This window comes from Schistocerca americana, chromosome 6 (assembly GCF_021461395.2).
Source record: "Schistocerca americana isolate TAMUIC-IGC-003095 chromosome 6, iqSchAmer2.1, whole genome shotgun sequence".
Lineage (NCBI taxonomy): Eukaryota > Metazoa > Arthropoda > Insecta > Orthoptera > Acrididae > Schistocerca > Schistocerca americana.
The window spans coordinates 186,365,621-186,380,572 of NC_060124.1; the positions used below are offsets into that span (position 1 = coordinate 186,365,621).

At 42.3% G+C, this 14,952-nt stretch overlaps 1 protein-coding gene across 1 annotated transcript in view; it reads left to right on the forward strand.

Moving 5' to 3' along the window:
• LOC124619913 overlaps positions 1–14,952 on the forward strand; it is a 264,971-nt gene that overhangs the window by 160,818 nt on the left and 89,201 nt on the right. The gene's annotated exons all lie outside the window — the stretch shown is intronic.

Consider the following 14,952-nt stretch of genomic DNA (forward strand, 5'->3'; position numbering starts at 1 on the left):
TTGCTCGCTACCACCTCTATGCTGTCACTCATCCACATTAGTTCTTCCTTAGATTTGGACAACAGGGTCTTGTTGTCAAGAAATGTGAGGTGTGGGATTTTCTCAGCTTTTACCTCGATACTTTCAAAATTCTTATGGAAAGCTTCCCTCGTAATTTTTTCGAGTGCCAGATTGAACAATATTGGTAACACACCATCTCTTTTTCTCAACTCTGTGTTTATATTAAAACTCTTAGTGTCTTGGATCCTGAGCTTCAGTTTGGCTTTTGAATCAGTGAGACAAATTCTTAATTGGGCTGATGAGTTTCTTTGGTATTCCAAACTTCATTAGGCAGTTCATGAAGTTCTCCCAGTGAATGCAGTTGTATGCCTTCTTAAAATCTATGAATAGCACATGAAGGTCATCAGCACATCCCCACATCTTCTCGGCGAGTTGTCTCATTACATTCCTGTTGTCCACAATTGAACAGCCCTTCCTGAAACCACCTTGATACTCACCAATCTCTCCTGGAAATTGCTGGATTCTGTAGAGTATACAGATGGACAAGATCTTATAGCAGATGTTTAAGAGGATGATTCCTCTGTAGTTGGTACAGACCATTTTGTCACCTTTCTTGTGTAAAGGGCAGATTTCTGCTGTCTTCCAGTCTTCTGGGATCTCCTGCACAATCTATATCCTCTTGAGTAATGGATGAATTCTCTTGTGGAGTCTCTCACCTCCAGCTTGAATGACCTCCACCTGCATTCCACCTGCTCCTGGACTTTTGTCATTCTTCAGCTTCATTATCTGACTTTTAATTTCTTCCAGTGCAAGAGGTGGATAATATAAATGTAAAATGTCAAGAGGTTGGAATTTGAACAGATCTTTAGATTCATCACAGCTGAGGAGCACACTGAGGTATTGCTTCCATCTCTCTGCATTGTTGAATGCATTCGTGAGTGTGGTCCCATTATTGTAATCGACAAATTTTGGTGGCCCTGGTATCCCTTCTTAAAAAGGTTGACTTTATAGTACATCTTTCAAGCCTCTTTTTCCAAGAAATCTTATTGAACTTTTGCCTAGTGCAAAATCCGTGCTGTGTAGCTGGCTCTCCTTGGTCGCTCTTCTCCTTGCAAGTTCTTAATGCATTCAACCATAAGCCAAGATTTTTGCCCCTGATCTGCTTCCTGATGACTGCGTTTGTCACCTCATTTACTGCATCCTAGATTTCTTTCCATTCTTCTTCTAGGTTCTTCCGTGAATCATTTTCCTGTAGAATTTGAAAGGATTTGCTGAGCTGGAGCTGAAATTCGTCTTTCTTGTATTGCCTTTAAATGCATTGCTGTGACAGCACACAACTACAGACTTTGGTTTTGGGTTGTACTTGTAGTCATATTTTTTCTAGGAAGTGATGCTGCATCATTCCGCACCTTGTGCTGTCTTCACATCCATCACCAAGCTCTTTCCTTCATGGTCAGTCACAGTGTGATCTGTCTGATTAACTGTTTTTTCATCTGGTGACAACTAAGTTCCTTTGTGTATATTCTTCCAATAGAAATTTGTGCTGCTGATGAGGATCACTTCCAATCAAGTAGTAAAAGGTCACAGTCAGTCAAAATGATGTGATTCTTGAGTTTCTCCCGGCGTATTTCATAATCAAAATATCCGCGGGTGTACTGCCGGTCTACAGTGTCCAACGGGCACAATATTTCGGCGATCATACATGTCGCCATCATCAGGTGGACTGACGGACTGAGCTCCTGTGAACGTGCCGGTACGGAGATCCGTACGTTATGGCTGCTCAGTTACCCCTGAGCAGCCATAGCGTACGGATCTCCGTACCGGCACGTTCACAGGAGCTCAGTCCGTCAGTCCACCTGATGATGGCGACATGTATGATCGCCGAAATATTGTGCCCGTTGGACACTGTAGACCGGCAGTACACCCGTGGATATTTTGAGTTAAAATGATGTTTATGGCATATCTAGATTTTTATCACTGTGTGGCTATCTTCAGTGCTATAAAACATGTGATGAACCAGTTATAATGATGGCTTACTAAATTTATTGTTGCGCATGCTCTAAATGTAAGTCAGTCATGAAACACACTGTGTGATCAAAAGTATCCAGACACCCCCAAAAACATACATTTTTCATACCAATGAAATTCAGTTCAAGAGAAGCCTAAAGGATTTATTAGTGGCCAACTCCTTCTACTTCATTGATGAATTTCTTAGTAGAACCAACTGATCTGTGTATATATATATATATATATATATATATATATATATATATATAATGGAAGGAAACATTCCACGTGAGAAAAATTATATATAAAAAAGAAAGATGAGGTGACTTACCGAACAAAAGCGCTGGCAGGTCGATAGACACACAAACAAACACAAACATACACACAAAATTCAAGCTTTCGCAACAAACTGTTGCCTCATCAGGAAAGAGGGAAGGAGAGGGGAAGATGAAAGGAAGTGGGTTTTAAGGGAGAGGGTAAGGAGTCATTCCAATCCCGGGAGCAGAAAGACTTATCTTAGGGGGAAAAAAGGACAGGTATACACTCGCACACACGCACATATCCATCCACACATACAGACACAAGCAGACATAAATATGTCTGCTTGTGTCTGTATGTGTGGATGGATATGTGCGTGTGTGCGAGTGTATACCTGTCCTGCGAGTGTATACCTGTCCTTTTTTCCCCCTAAGGTAAGTCTTTCCGCTCCCGGGATTGGAATGACTCCTTACCCTCTCCCTTAAAACCCACTTCCTTTCATCTTCCCCTCTCCTTCCCTCTTTCCTGATGAGGCAACAGTTTGTTGCGAAAGCTTGAATTTTGTGTGTATGTTTGTGTTTGTTTGTGTGTCTATCGACCTGCCAGCGCTTTTGTTCGGTAAGTCACCTCATATTTCTTTTATATATATATATATATATATATATATATATATATATATATATATATATATATATATATATATATATATATATATATATGGTTATAACAGAGGGAAACATTCCACGTAGGAAATATATATCTAAAAACAAAGATCATATGACTTACCAAATGAAAGTGCTGGCAGGTCGACAGACACACAAACAAACACAAACATACACACAAAATTCAAGCTTTCGCAACAAACTGTTGCCTCATCAGGAAAGAGGGAAGGAGAGGGAAAGACGAAAGGATGTGGGTTTTAAGGGAGAGGGTAAGGAGTCATTCCAATCCCGGGAGCGGAAAGACTTACCTTAGGGGGAAAAAAGGACAGGTATACACTCGCTCACACACACATATCCATCCACACATACAGACACAAGCAGACATATTTAAAGACAAAGAGTTTGGGCAGAGATGTCAGTCGAGGCGGAAGTGTAGAGGCAAAGAAGTTGTTGAAAGACAGGTGAGGTATGAGTGGCGGCAACTTGAAATTAGCGGAGATTGAGTCCTGGCGGATAACGAGAAGAGAGGATATACTGAAGGGCAGGTTCCCATCTCCGGAGTTTGGATAGGTTGGTGTTGGTGGGAAGTATCCAGATAACCCGGACGGTGTAACACTGTGCCAAGATGTGCTGGCTGTGCACCAAGGCATGTTTAGCCACAGGGTGATCCTCATTACCAACAAACACTGTCTGCCTGTGTCCATTCATGCGAATGGACAGTTTGTTGCTGGTCATTCCCACATAGAATGCGTCACAGTGTAGGCAGGTCAGTTGGTAAATCACGTGGGTGCTTTCACACGTGGCTCTGCCTTTGATCGTGTACACCTTCCGGGTTACAGGACTGGAGTAGGTATTTGTGGGAGGGTGCATGGGACAGGTTTTGCACCGGGGGCGGTTACAAGGATAGGAGCCAAAGGGTAGGGAAGGTGGTTTGGGGATTTCATAGGGATGAACTAAGAGGTTACGAAGGTTAGGTGGACGGCAGAAAGACACTCTTGGCGGAATGGGGAGGATTTCATGAAGGATGGATCTCATTTCAGGGCAGGATTTGAGGAAGTCGTATCCCTGCTGGAGAGCCACATTCAGAGTCTGGTCCAGTCCTGGAAAGTATCCTGTCACAAGAGGGGCACTTTTGTGGTTCTTCTGTGGGGGATTCTGGGTTTGAGGGGATGAGGAAGTGGCTCTGGTTATTTGCTTCTGTACCAGGTCGGGAGGGTAGTTGCGGGATGCGAAAGCTGTTGTCAGGTTGTTGGTGTAATGGTTCAGGGATTCCGGACTGGAGCAGATTCGTTTGCCACGAAGACCTAGGCTGTAGGGAAGGGACCGTTTGATGTGGAATGGGTGGCAGCTGTCATAATGGACGTACTGTTGCTTGTTGGTGGGTTTGATGTGGACAGACATGTGAAGTTGGCCATTGGACAGGTGGAGGCCAACGTCAAGGAAAGTGGCATGGGATTTGGAGTAGGACCAGGTGAATCTGATGGAAGCAAAGGAGTTGAGGTTGGAGAGGAAATTCTGGAGTTCTTCTTCACTGTGAGTCCAGATGGGAATGTGGGAATGACCAGCAACAAACTGTCCATTCGCATGAATGGACACAGGCAAACAGTGTTTGTTGGTAATGAGGATCACACTGTGGCTAAACATGCCTTGGTGCGCAGCCAGCACATCTTGGCACAGTGTTACACCGTCCGGGTTATCTGGATACTTCCCACCAACACCAACCTATCCGAACTCCGGAGATGGGAACTTGCCCTTCAGTATATCCTCTCTTCTCGTCATCCGCCAGGCCTCAATCTCCGCTAATTTCAAGTTGCCGCCACTCATACCTCACCTGTCTTTCAACAACTTCTTTGCCTCTACACTTCTGCCTCGACTGACATCTCTGCCCAAACTCTTTGTCTTTAAATATGTCTGGTTGTGTCTGTATGTGTGGATGGATATGTGCGTGTGTATACCTGTCCTTTTTTCCCCCTAAGGTAAGTCTTTCCGCTCCCGGGATTGGAATGACTCCTTACCCTCTCCCTTAAAACCCACTTCCTTTCGACTTCCCCTCTCCTTCCCTCTTTCCTGATGAGGCAACAGTTTGTTGCGAAAGCTCGAATTTTGTGTGTATGTTTGTGTTTGTTTGTGTGTCTATCGACCTGCCAGCGCTTTCGTTCGGTAAGTCACCTCATATAATATTATTTTTAGATTATTTATATATATAAGTACAATATAACTTCTGCACCAGTTCAGTGCAGTAATGTGTTCATTGTAAATAAGTATTTAATAGTTGTATTACACGTTTATTACCTTATAAATAAATAAAAAAAAATTATTTTAAATTCAATGCAATAGTATTTGTAAAATGATTCTTTCATATAGCGTTCATTTAAAAATGACGACCATGCCACTTGGGACCTGTGGAATGGTACATTAGCGTATTTGTTTGAGTTGTAAATATTTGTCATGTATTGTTGTTTTCTGACTTATTCTACATCCTGGAGGACCTCCTCACTATCGATCAATTGGAATGAAAGTAAATCTAATCTAATCTAATATTAGGTTTATTGACCTGCCACCTACTGCCAGGTACTCCATATCAGCGACCTCAGTAGTCATTAGACATCGTGACAGAGCAGAATGGAGTGCTCCGCGGAACTCACATACTTCGAATGTGATAAGGTGTTAGGGTGTCACTTGTGTCATACATCTGTACACAAGATTTCCACGCTCCTAAACATCCATAGGTCAACTGTTTCCAATGTGATAGTGAAATGGAAAGGTGAAGGGACATGTACAGCACAAAAACGTACAGGCCGACCTCGTCTGTTGGCTAACAGAGACAACTGACAGTTGAAGAGGATCTTAACGTGTAATAGGCAGACATCCATACAGAGCATCACACAGGAACCAAACTGCATCAGGATCCACTGCAGGTACTATGACAGTTGGGCGGGAGGTGAGAAAACTTGGATTTCATGGTCAAGTGGCTGCTCATAAGTCACACATCGTGCTGGTAAATGCCTAACGATGCCTCACTTGGTGTAAGGAGCGTAAACATTGGATGATTGAACAGTGGAAAAACGTTGTGTGAATTGACGAATCATGGTACACAGTGTGGTGATCCAATGGTAGGGTGTGGATATGACGCATGCCCGGTGAATGTCATCTGCCAGCGTGTGTAGTGCAAACAGTAAAATTTACAAGCGGTGGTGTTATGGTGTGGTTGCGTTTTGCAAGGCACTATCACAGCACAGGTGTACATTGATGTTTTAAGCAGCTTCTTGCTTCCCACTGTTGAAGAGTAATTCAGGGATGGAAATTGCACCTTTCAACACAATAGAGCACCTGTTCATAATGCACTTCCTGTGGCAGAGTGGTTACACAACAGTAACATCCCTGCATAGAGTCCTGACCTGAATCCTATGTAACACCTTTGGGATGTTTTCGAACACTGACTTCGTGCCAGGACTCACCAACTGACATCAATACCTCTCCTTAGTGCAGCGCTTCTTGAAGGATGGGCTGCCATTCCCCAAGAAACCTTCCAGCACCTGATTGAACACGTGCCTGCGAGAGTGGAAGCTGTCGTCAAGGCTAAGGGTGGGCCAACACCATATTGAATTCCAGCATTACCAATGGAGGGTGCCACGAACTTGTAAGTCATTTTCAGCCAGGTGTCCAGATACTTTCGATCACATAGTGTACATAGCAGTAAACGTAAGTTAAAACATTAAACATCCTTGTATAAGCACATGGTTTCAACTGGACTATTCATTTCAGAGGCTGAGTTCGCACTAAGGCCATTGTTTACAATTATAGGACGGTTGGCTTCAGTGTATTTTGTACCTGTTTTCAGTGCCTTCCTTACATGTATGATGCATTGAAAACAGGTATTAACTTCATTTTTCCTTCACAGTTTGTATTTTTTATCATTTTATTTCTTATTTTATACTTTTTTAAGTACGTAAAACAGAAGAGGTGTTTGTAACTAAATGTAATTACTGAAGTTTTACAGTTGTACATGGTGATAACTGTGTGTAGCCACTGGTGCCAGTTATTGCTGCACATTTTGCATTTGAACATAATTTTAAAAATATCTTGTTCAAATATCTATGTTAATAAAATTTTATCAGGCCTTTACTACATACTAAGTACAATTAAAGGAATTGGAACAAAAAAGAGTGGTGCTAAAAGTCACTGTACCATCAGCAGAATGTCAAAAGGCCAGGAATCATTTTGCTTTAAAATGCCCTCTCTTTTGTGTTTCATATACTAATCCAACACAATTTACACAGTTTGCTGTTAAAATTAATAAACTATCAACTGCATCATGTAATTATGAAGTAAATACTTTGCATCTGTGTGTGATCTAGAAGGAGTGTAAGCATAAGTAGGTGATTATTGGGAGGTCAGTGCATCTGCTGGGATCGGCGCGTAGTAGCTTTTATCCCAGTGATTCTTAAACAGTTTCTAAAACTGGGTGCTTTTCATCTACGTCTTCCCTTTTTGCGCAGCATCCTCATGTGTGAGGACAAAACTGGTTTATTGTACCCACTTGTAAGAAGGTACACAGCAAAGTTAGATATTTCTGCTGCATTTTTACATCTAATGTGAGATGTTTACTGAACTTGCCTTCCATCCATCTACCAGTTTCTCCCACGTAGCAAGCATTGCAATAAGGACATTTAATTCTATATACACCTTGAAACTTCCTGGCAGATTAAAACTGTGTGCCGGACCAAGACTCGAACTCGGAACTTTTGCCTTTCACGGGCAGAATTGGAGCTGTGAGGATGGATTGTGAGTCGTGCTTTGGTAGCTTAGACAGTGAGCACTTGCCCACGAAAGGCAAAGGTTTCAAGTTTGAATCTTGGTCCGGCACACAGTTTTGCTTTTTGTTTTCGAAAAACTGAGGCCACCCTTCACTAATTTTACATAAATTTTGTAAACAAATGCACATATTATTGCTGTTGTCACTTATATTGAAACTAGTTTCTTTCTGCCTATGTTGTCGTACTTGTCATTGGTGTAATTATGAGGTTAGTCATTGACCTTAGCAATATGTTTTACTGTATTCAGCTCCACTTCATGCCCTGTACTTGAAATTGGAATTTTTAACAACCAATTGATGGAGAAATTAAAAGTATGATATCTTGTACGGACTGGGGCGGTTCGTTTTTTAATTTATGATACTGTCAGCACAAGTGCTTCTCATTTAAAATAGTAATGTTCAAATCTAAAAAGTTAACTGATCAATTTGACTCCATGTCATACGTGGATCCAATTTTCCTTTGTTGCCCATTGAACTTCTTGACAATTATTTTAACATCTTTGTTGTTACCTCTAATTAATAGCAAGATATCATCAATCTATCTGAATTAGTATATTAGTATACTTGTCACATCTGGATTGTTCTGAAAAAATTTATTCTCCAAATGGTTGATAAAAATATCAGGTAAAAGCCTGAAAGGGGCTCCGTACACTTAGACCATCTTTTTGTAAAAATAAATCCCCCATTGATTTACAATATTTATACTCAAAAATTAATGTAAGTGACTTGTATGTTATCACTGATTTCATCATTGGACTATCTGTTTTTTAAATTATGTTCAATTGCCAAATGTGCAGCAGTAAGTGATGCCATTGATGGTACATCATGTACAACTGTAAAAGATTAGTCACTGCTTTTAATTACAACCACCTTATTTGTTTAATGTTCATAAGTTTTAAAAACATATAAAATAATAAATAAAATGATAAAAAATAAGAATTGTCAAGGTAAAATAAAGTTAATACATGTTGTCAATCCATCATACATGTAAGGAGGACACTGAAAATTGGTGTGATGTACACAGAAGCCAGGTGTGCTGTAATTGTGAACAGCGGCTTCACAAGCTCACAAGGAGAGGTCTCCAGCTATGGGAGTAACTTTTTGAAATCAACTGGTGTGGTGATGTAGGTTACGATCCCAGGTGTCACACCCTGTAGCCATTCAGCCTGGTGGGCCATCATTTGAAGGGGTGGGGGGAGGGAATTTTGTGCGACAAGCAGTAGCATTCAAAAGTTGCATTACATAGTCTGGTTGTGCGGTGTAACGAATAGGATATTAGCTTCATATGCAGGAGGTTGTGGGTCGAATCTTGTCAGATGTAGTTTTTATTCACTTAATTGGTTTAAATGTAATTTTTTATTTCTGTTCCATTGTCACATGATTTTAATCACCATATGAACTTTTTTCAATCATAATATTTGTAAATATGAATTTAATTCTGTTTATCTATTATAATATGCAATTATTTGAAAACTCCAATTTATCAGTTAAAAAACAAAAGACAAAATAATCAATTTATATATATTTTTAAATTAATTAATTAATTAATTAATTAATTTTTTTGCACTGTCATCAACAGAAAAGAGAGAGCAAATGAAGAAGCTGATATTATGATTAAAATTATGAAATAAAGGAATGGAAATAAAATATTAAATTTAAATAAATTAATTGAATAAAAATTATGATCAAATTCATTTCGATTAAGATTTCAAAATAAATAAAATGTTTACTGCACCTGAAAAGATTCGATCTCGCAGTCTTCTGCATGTGAAGCTGTTATCCGATCCATTACACCACACAACCAGCTACATAAGAGAACTTTTTGAATGCTATTTAGTGTCACAAAAATTCCTTGGAAACGGGAACCCACCTGGGTGAATGGCTGCAGTGTGTGATACCTGGGATCTTAACCTACATGATTGTATAGCTGGTTTCAAAAAGTCAATCTTACCACTGGTGACCTCTTCTTGTCAGTGTGAACTCAAACTCTGACGTGAATAGTCCAGTTGGACTATGTGCATATACAAGTGTGTTTAATGTTTTATCTTTACTGATATGTATTTTATAACTGACTACCATTTAATGCTTACGCAACTATAAATTTAATAAGGCATGTGTGTTACCCTATTGTAATAGGTTTTCCACATGTTTTTTAGCATTGAAGATGGGCACACGGTGATCAAAATCTAGATATCCAATAAAAATTATCGTAGCTGACTGCTGCACCCTTTACTACTTGAAATGAATACAGTCACTGGGCACAACTGTTTCCCTATGGAATCAAAACCTGATCCCTTCCGATATTGTGAAAGTGATTAACCTGATTCCATTGTTTCCAAGTTCATCTGCGTGGCTACTCTGCAATTCATAATTAAGAGCCTGGCGGATGGTTCATCAAACCACCTTCAGGCTATTTCTCTACTGTTCCATTCTCAAACAGTGTACATGAAAATACAGGTGCGACTCGACAAAATATTTTGCATTTGGAGGAGAAAGTTGAGGATTGAAATTTTGCGAAAAGCTCAGAGAGCAACCAGAAACACTTGTTTGCAGCCCTGTGCCAGGCTAGATGTGCGAGATTTTATATTCTTGTAATTATAAGCCATTTAGATTGTAATAACAGACAGTGGAAAGCACAGAATGGTATAACAACAATATGAAAAGGATAGAGTGCTACTCACCACATAGAAGTGGTGTTAAGTCGCAGTCAGGCACACTGAAAAAGACTGCTGAACATTTAAGCTTTCAGACAAAAAAGTGTTCCCTTCAAAATGGAATACACACACATTTAGTCAAGCCATTATTTGGGTCATACACTCCTGGAAATTGAAATAAGAACACCTTGAATTCATTGTCCCAGGAAGGGGAAACTTTATTGACACATTCCTGGGGTCAGATACATCACATGATCACACTGACAGAACCACAGGCACATAGACACAGGCAACAGAGCATGCACAATGTCGGCACTAGTACAGTGTATATCCACCTTTCGCAGCAATGCAGGCTGCTATTCTCCCATGGAGACGATCGTAGAGATGCTGGATGTAGTCCTGTGGAACGGCTTGCCATGCCATTTCCACCTGGCGCCTCAGTTGGACCAGCGTTCGTGCTGGACGTGCAGACCGCGTGAGACGACGCTTCATCCAGTCCCAAACATGCTCAATGGGGGACAGATCCGGAGATCTTGCTGGCCAGGGTAGTTGACTTACACCTTCTAGAGCACGTTGGGTGGCACGGGATACATGCGGACGTGCATTGTCCTGTTGGAACAGCAAGTTCCCTTGCTGGTCTAGGAATGGTAGAACGATGGGTTCGATGACGGTTTGGATGTACCGTGCACTATTCAGTGTCCCCTCGACGATCACCAGTGGTGTACGGCCAGTGTAGGAGATCGCTCCCCACACCATGATGCCGGGTGTTGGCCCTGTGTGCCTCGGTCGTATGCAGTCCTGATTGTGGCGCTCACCTGCACGGCGCCAAACACGCATACGACCATCATTGGCACCAAGGCAGAAGCGACTCTCATCGCTGAAGACGACACGTCTCCATTCGTCCCTCCATTCACGCCTGTCGCGACACCACTGGAGGCGGGCTGCACGATGTTGGGGCGTGAGCGGAAGACGGCCTAACGGTGTGCGGGACCGTAGCCCAGCTTCATGGAGACGGTTGCGAATGGTCCTCGCCGATACCCCAGGAGCAACAGTGTCCCTAATTTGCTGGGAAGTGGCGGTGCGGTCCCCTACGGCACTGCGTAGGATTCTACGGTCCTGGCGTGCATCCGTGCGTCGCTGCGGTCCGGTCCCTGGTCGACGGGCACGTGCACCTTCCGCCGACCACTGGCGACAACATCGATGTACTGTGGAGACCTCACGCCCCACGTGTTGAGCAATTCGGCGGTACGTCCACCCGGCCTCCCGCATGCCCACTATACGCCCTCGCTCAAAGTCCGTCAACTGCACATACGGTTCACGTCCATGCTGTCGTGGCATGCTACCAGTGTTAAAGACTGCGATGGAGCTCCGTATGCCACGGCAAACTGGCTGACACTGACGGCGGCGGTGCACAAATGCTGCGCAGCTAGCGCCATTCGACGGCCAACACCGCGGTTCCTGGTGTGTCCGCTGTGCCGTGCGTGTGATCATTGCTTGTACAGCCCTCTCGCAGTGTCCGGAGCAAGTATAGTGGGTCTGACACACCGGTGTCAATGTGTTCTTTTTTCCATTTCCAGGAGTGTATTTATGGAAAGTCTTGTAAATTTTAAGTTGTTTGATTGAGACTCTTTGCAGTTTTGTTTGTTTACATATTGGTGTGTGTTTTTGTAAATGTGTTTTCTTGTTTATTGCTAATTTAATTTGCTAATTTTTACTAAAGTGTTGTCTTTATCGTGTGTGATAAATAACTGACCAAAAGTGACTGATTGTAGAATTGTTAGTTTCGGGATTTGGTGTGACGGTTGCTGTAGTTTTTTCAATTGGGGGCTGTAGTAGCGTTGGAATTGGGGAAATAAATGAGATGCTTCAGTGGTTTGTAGGATAAGTAACACAAATAAGAAGATAATGGAACAAGATGGGAAAACTGCTTTCCATCAGCCTGAATTAGACAAGTCTATGAAAGATCTGGAGAAATTAAAGAGGGAGAAAGGTGGAGAGAGTTGGGAAGTGACAACAGGCAGCAGAGGGGACAAGCTCAGAACTTCATCTGACAGTTTTGTGGTGAAGATGAAAAATAAGTTTGATTGTTTCTTCAGTTGGAAACTGATGTGCCTCAGACAAATATTGGTGTAGACAGGGCACTGTAAAGTTACAGCAGTCAATTGAAAAATAGGGACGTAACAAAGTCGCTGAAGAGAAAGAAAGTAAGTTTTGTTGTTACATAATTCTCACACTACAGCTGTTGGCCAACTTTCACCGGATGAACTAGGACCAGAATACCAGCTCACCAATTTTTTTATACCTATTGTTATTGGTCTGGAACAGGTAATGTATGATTTAGGATCACTTTTCAAAGACTTCACATGAAGAGGCACCATGGTTATAGTGAATGGGCCAGGTAATAGCATTGACAGAGATGCTGGGTACAGAGTAGAGTGTGACCTGACAATGGCTGCATCAGCATTGAGATGTACCAATGTTGAGTTTGTCTCTCCTGAGACCGCGTGACTGACCTCATTCGAGCTCTTCTAGCAGGAGAGCTAATCTGGAATTGGAATGGCTGTTTATGTAGGGTGCAGGATCACATATTGTTGTTGTTTCTGTTGTTTTCATCTGTAGATGGGATTATACTAGACATGCCCTCCACTTCAGCAGAAAAGGGAAGGGTAAACCAGCTGGGCTAATAGCAGAAAAACTCTAGGGAGGGAGCACTGTCACAAGTTGTAAAATACACACATCAAAAAAAGTTTTGCATCACCCTGGTTCCCAGAACTCCTGAAGATAGACGTTGACTGTGGATACTGTATCACAGACAAAGCCCCTTTGACTGTTTAGAGATGTCACTAAACCTGCAGAAAGTCAGGATGCAAATGCTACCCCTGAGAGAGATGGCACCCCTCCTACAGTGGAACACAGGGTTGAGGACACATGTGGAGAAACTGAAACTCCTAGCACAGGCATGCCCCCTGTGCTTGTGTTTACAAGAAGCAAATTTTAAAGCCACTGATGCCGCCGTGCTACAGGGCTATACCCTTCACCAAAAGGATGACCTGACTGGGGGCAGAGCCAGTTGAAGGGTTGCTGTGTGTGTCAATAACACATCTACATCTACATACATACTCCACAATCCACCGTACGGTGCATGGTGGAGGGTACCTTGTACCACAACTAGCATCTTCCCTCCCTGTTCCACTCCCAAACGGAACAAGGGAAAAAATGACTGCCTATATGCCTCTGTACGAGCCCTAATCTCTCTTATCTTATCTTTGTGGTCTTTCTGTGAAATATAAGTTGGTGGCAGTAAAACTGTACTGCAGTCAGCCTCAAATGCTGGTTCTCTAAATTTCCTCAGTAGCGATTCACAAAAAGAACGCCTCCTTTCCTCCAGAGACTCCCACCTGAGTTCCTGAAGCATTTGCGTAACACTCGCATGATGATCAAACCTACCAGAAACAAATCTAGCAGCCTTCCTCTGAATTGCTTCTATGTCCTCCCTCAATCTGACCTGATATGGATCCCAAACGCTTGAGCAGTACTCAAGAATAGGTTGTATTAGTGTTTTATAAGCGGTCTCCTTTACAGATGAATCACATCTTCCCAAAATTCTACCAATGAACCAAAGATGACTATCTACCTTCCCTACAACTGCCATTACAAGCTTGTCCCACTTCATATAGCTCTGCAGTGTTACGCCCAAATATTTTTTTTTCGATTGGATTGGATTGTTTCGGGGAGGAAACCAGACAGCGAGGTCATTGGTCTCATCGGATTAGGGAAGGATAGGGAAGGAAGTCGGCCGTGCCCTTTCAAAGGAACCATCCCGGCATTTACCTGGAGTGATTTAGGGAAATCACGGAATACCTAAATCAGGATGGCCGGATGCGGGATTGAGCCGTCATCCTCCTGAATATTTAATCGAGGTGATCGTGTCAAGCGCTACACTACTAATGGAGCATTCAGACATGACGGGATACTTTTTCCTATTCATCTGTGTTAATTTACATTTATCTGTATTTAGAGTTAACTGCCATTCTTTACACCAATCACAAATCCCGTCCAATTCATCTTGTATCCTCCTACAATCACTCAACGACGACACCTTCCCGTACACCACAGCATCATCAGCAAACAGCTGCACATTGCTATCCACCCTTTCCAAAAGATCATTTATGTAGATAGAAAACAACAGCAGACCTACCACACTTCCCTGGGGCATTCCAGATGAAACCCTCACCTCCGATGAACACTCACCATCGAGGACAACGTACTGGGTTCTATTACTTAAGGAGTCTTCGAGCCACTCACATATTTGGGAACCAATCCCATATGCTCATACCTTAGTTAGGAGTCTGCAGTGGGGAACCGAGTCAAACGCTTTCTGGAAGTCAAGGGATATGGCATCTGTCTGATACCCTTCATCCATGGTTCTCAAGATTTCATGTGAAAAAAGGGCAAGTTGCGTTTCACAGGAGCGATGCTTTCTAAAGCTGTGCTGATGCATGGACAGCAACTTCTCTGTCTCAAGGAAATTCATTATATTCGAACTGAGAATATG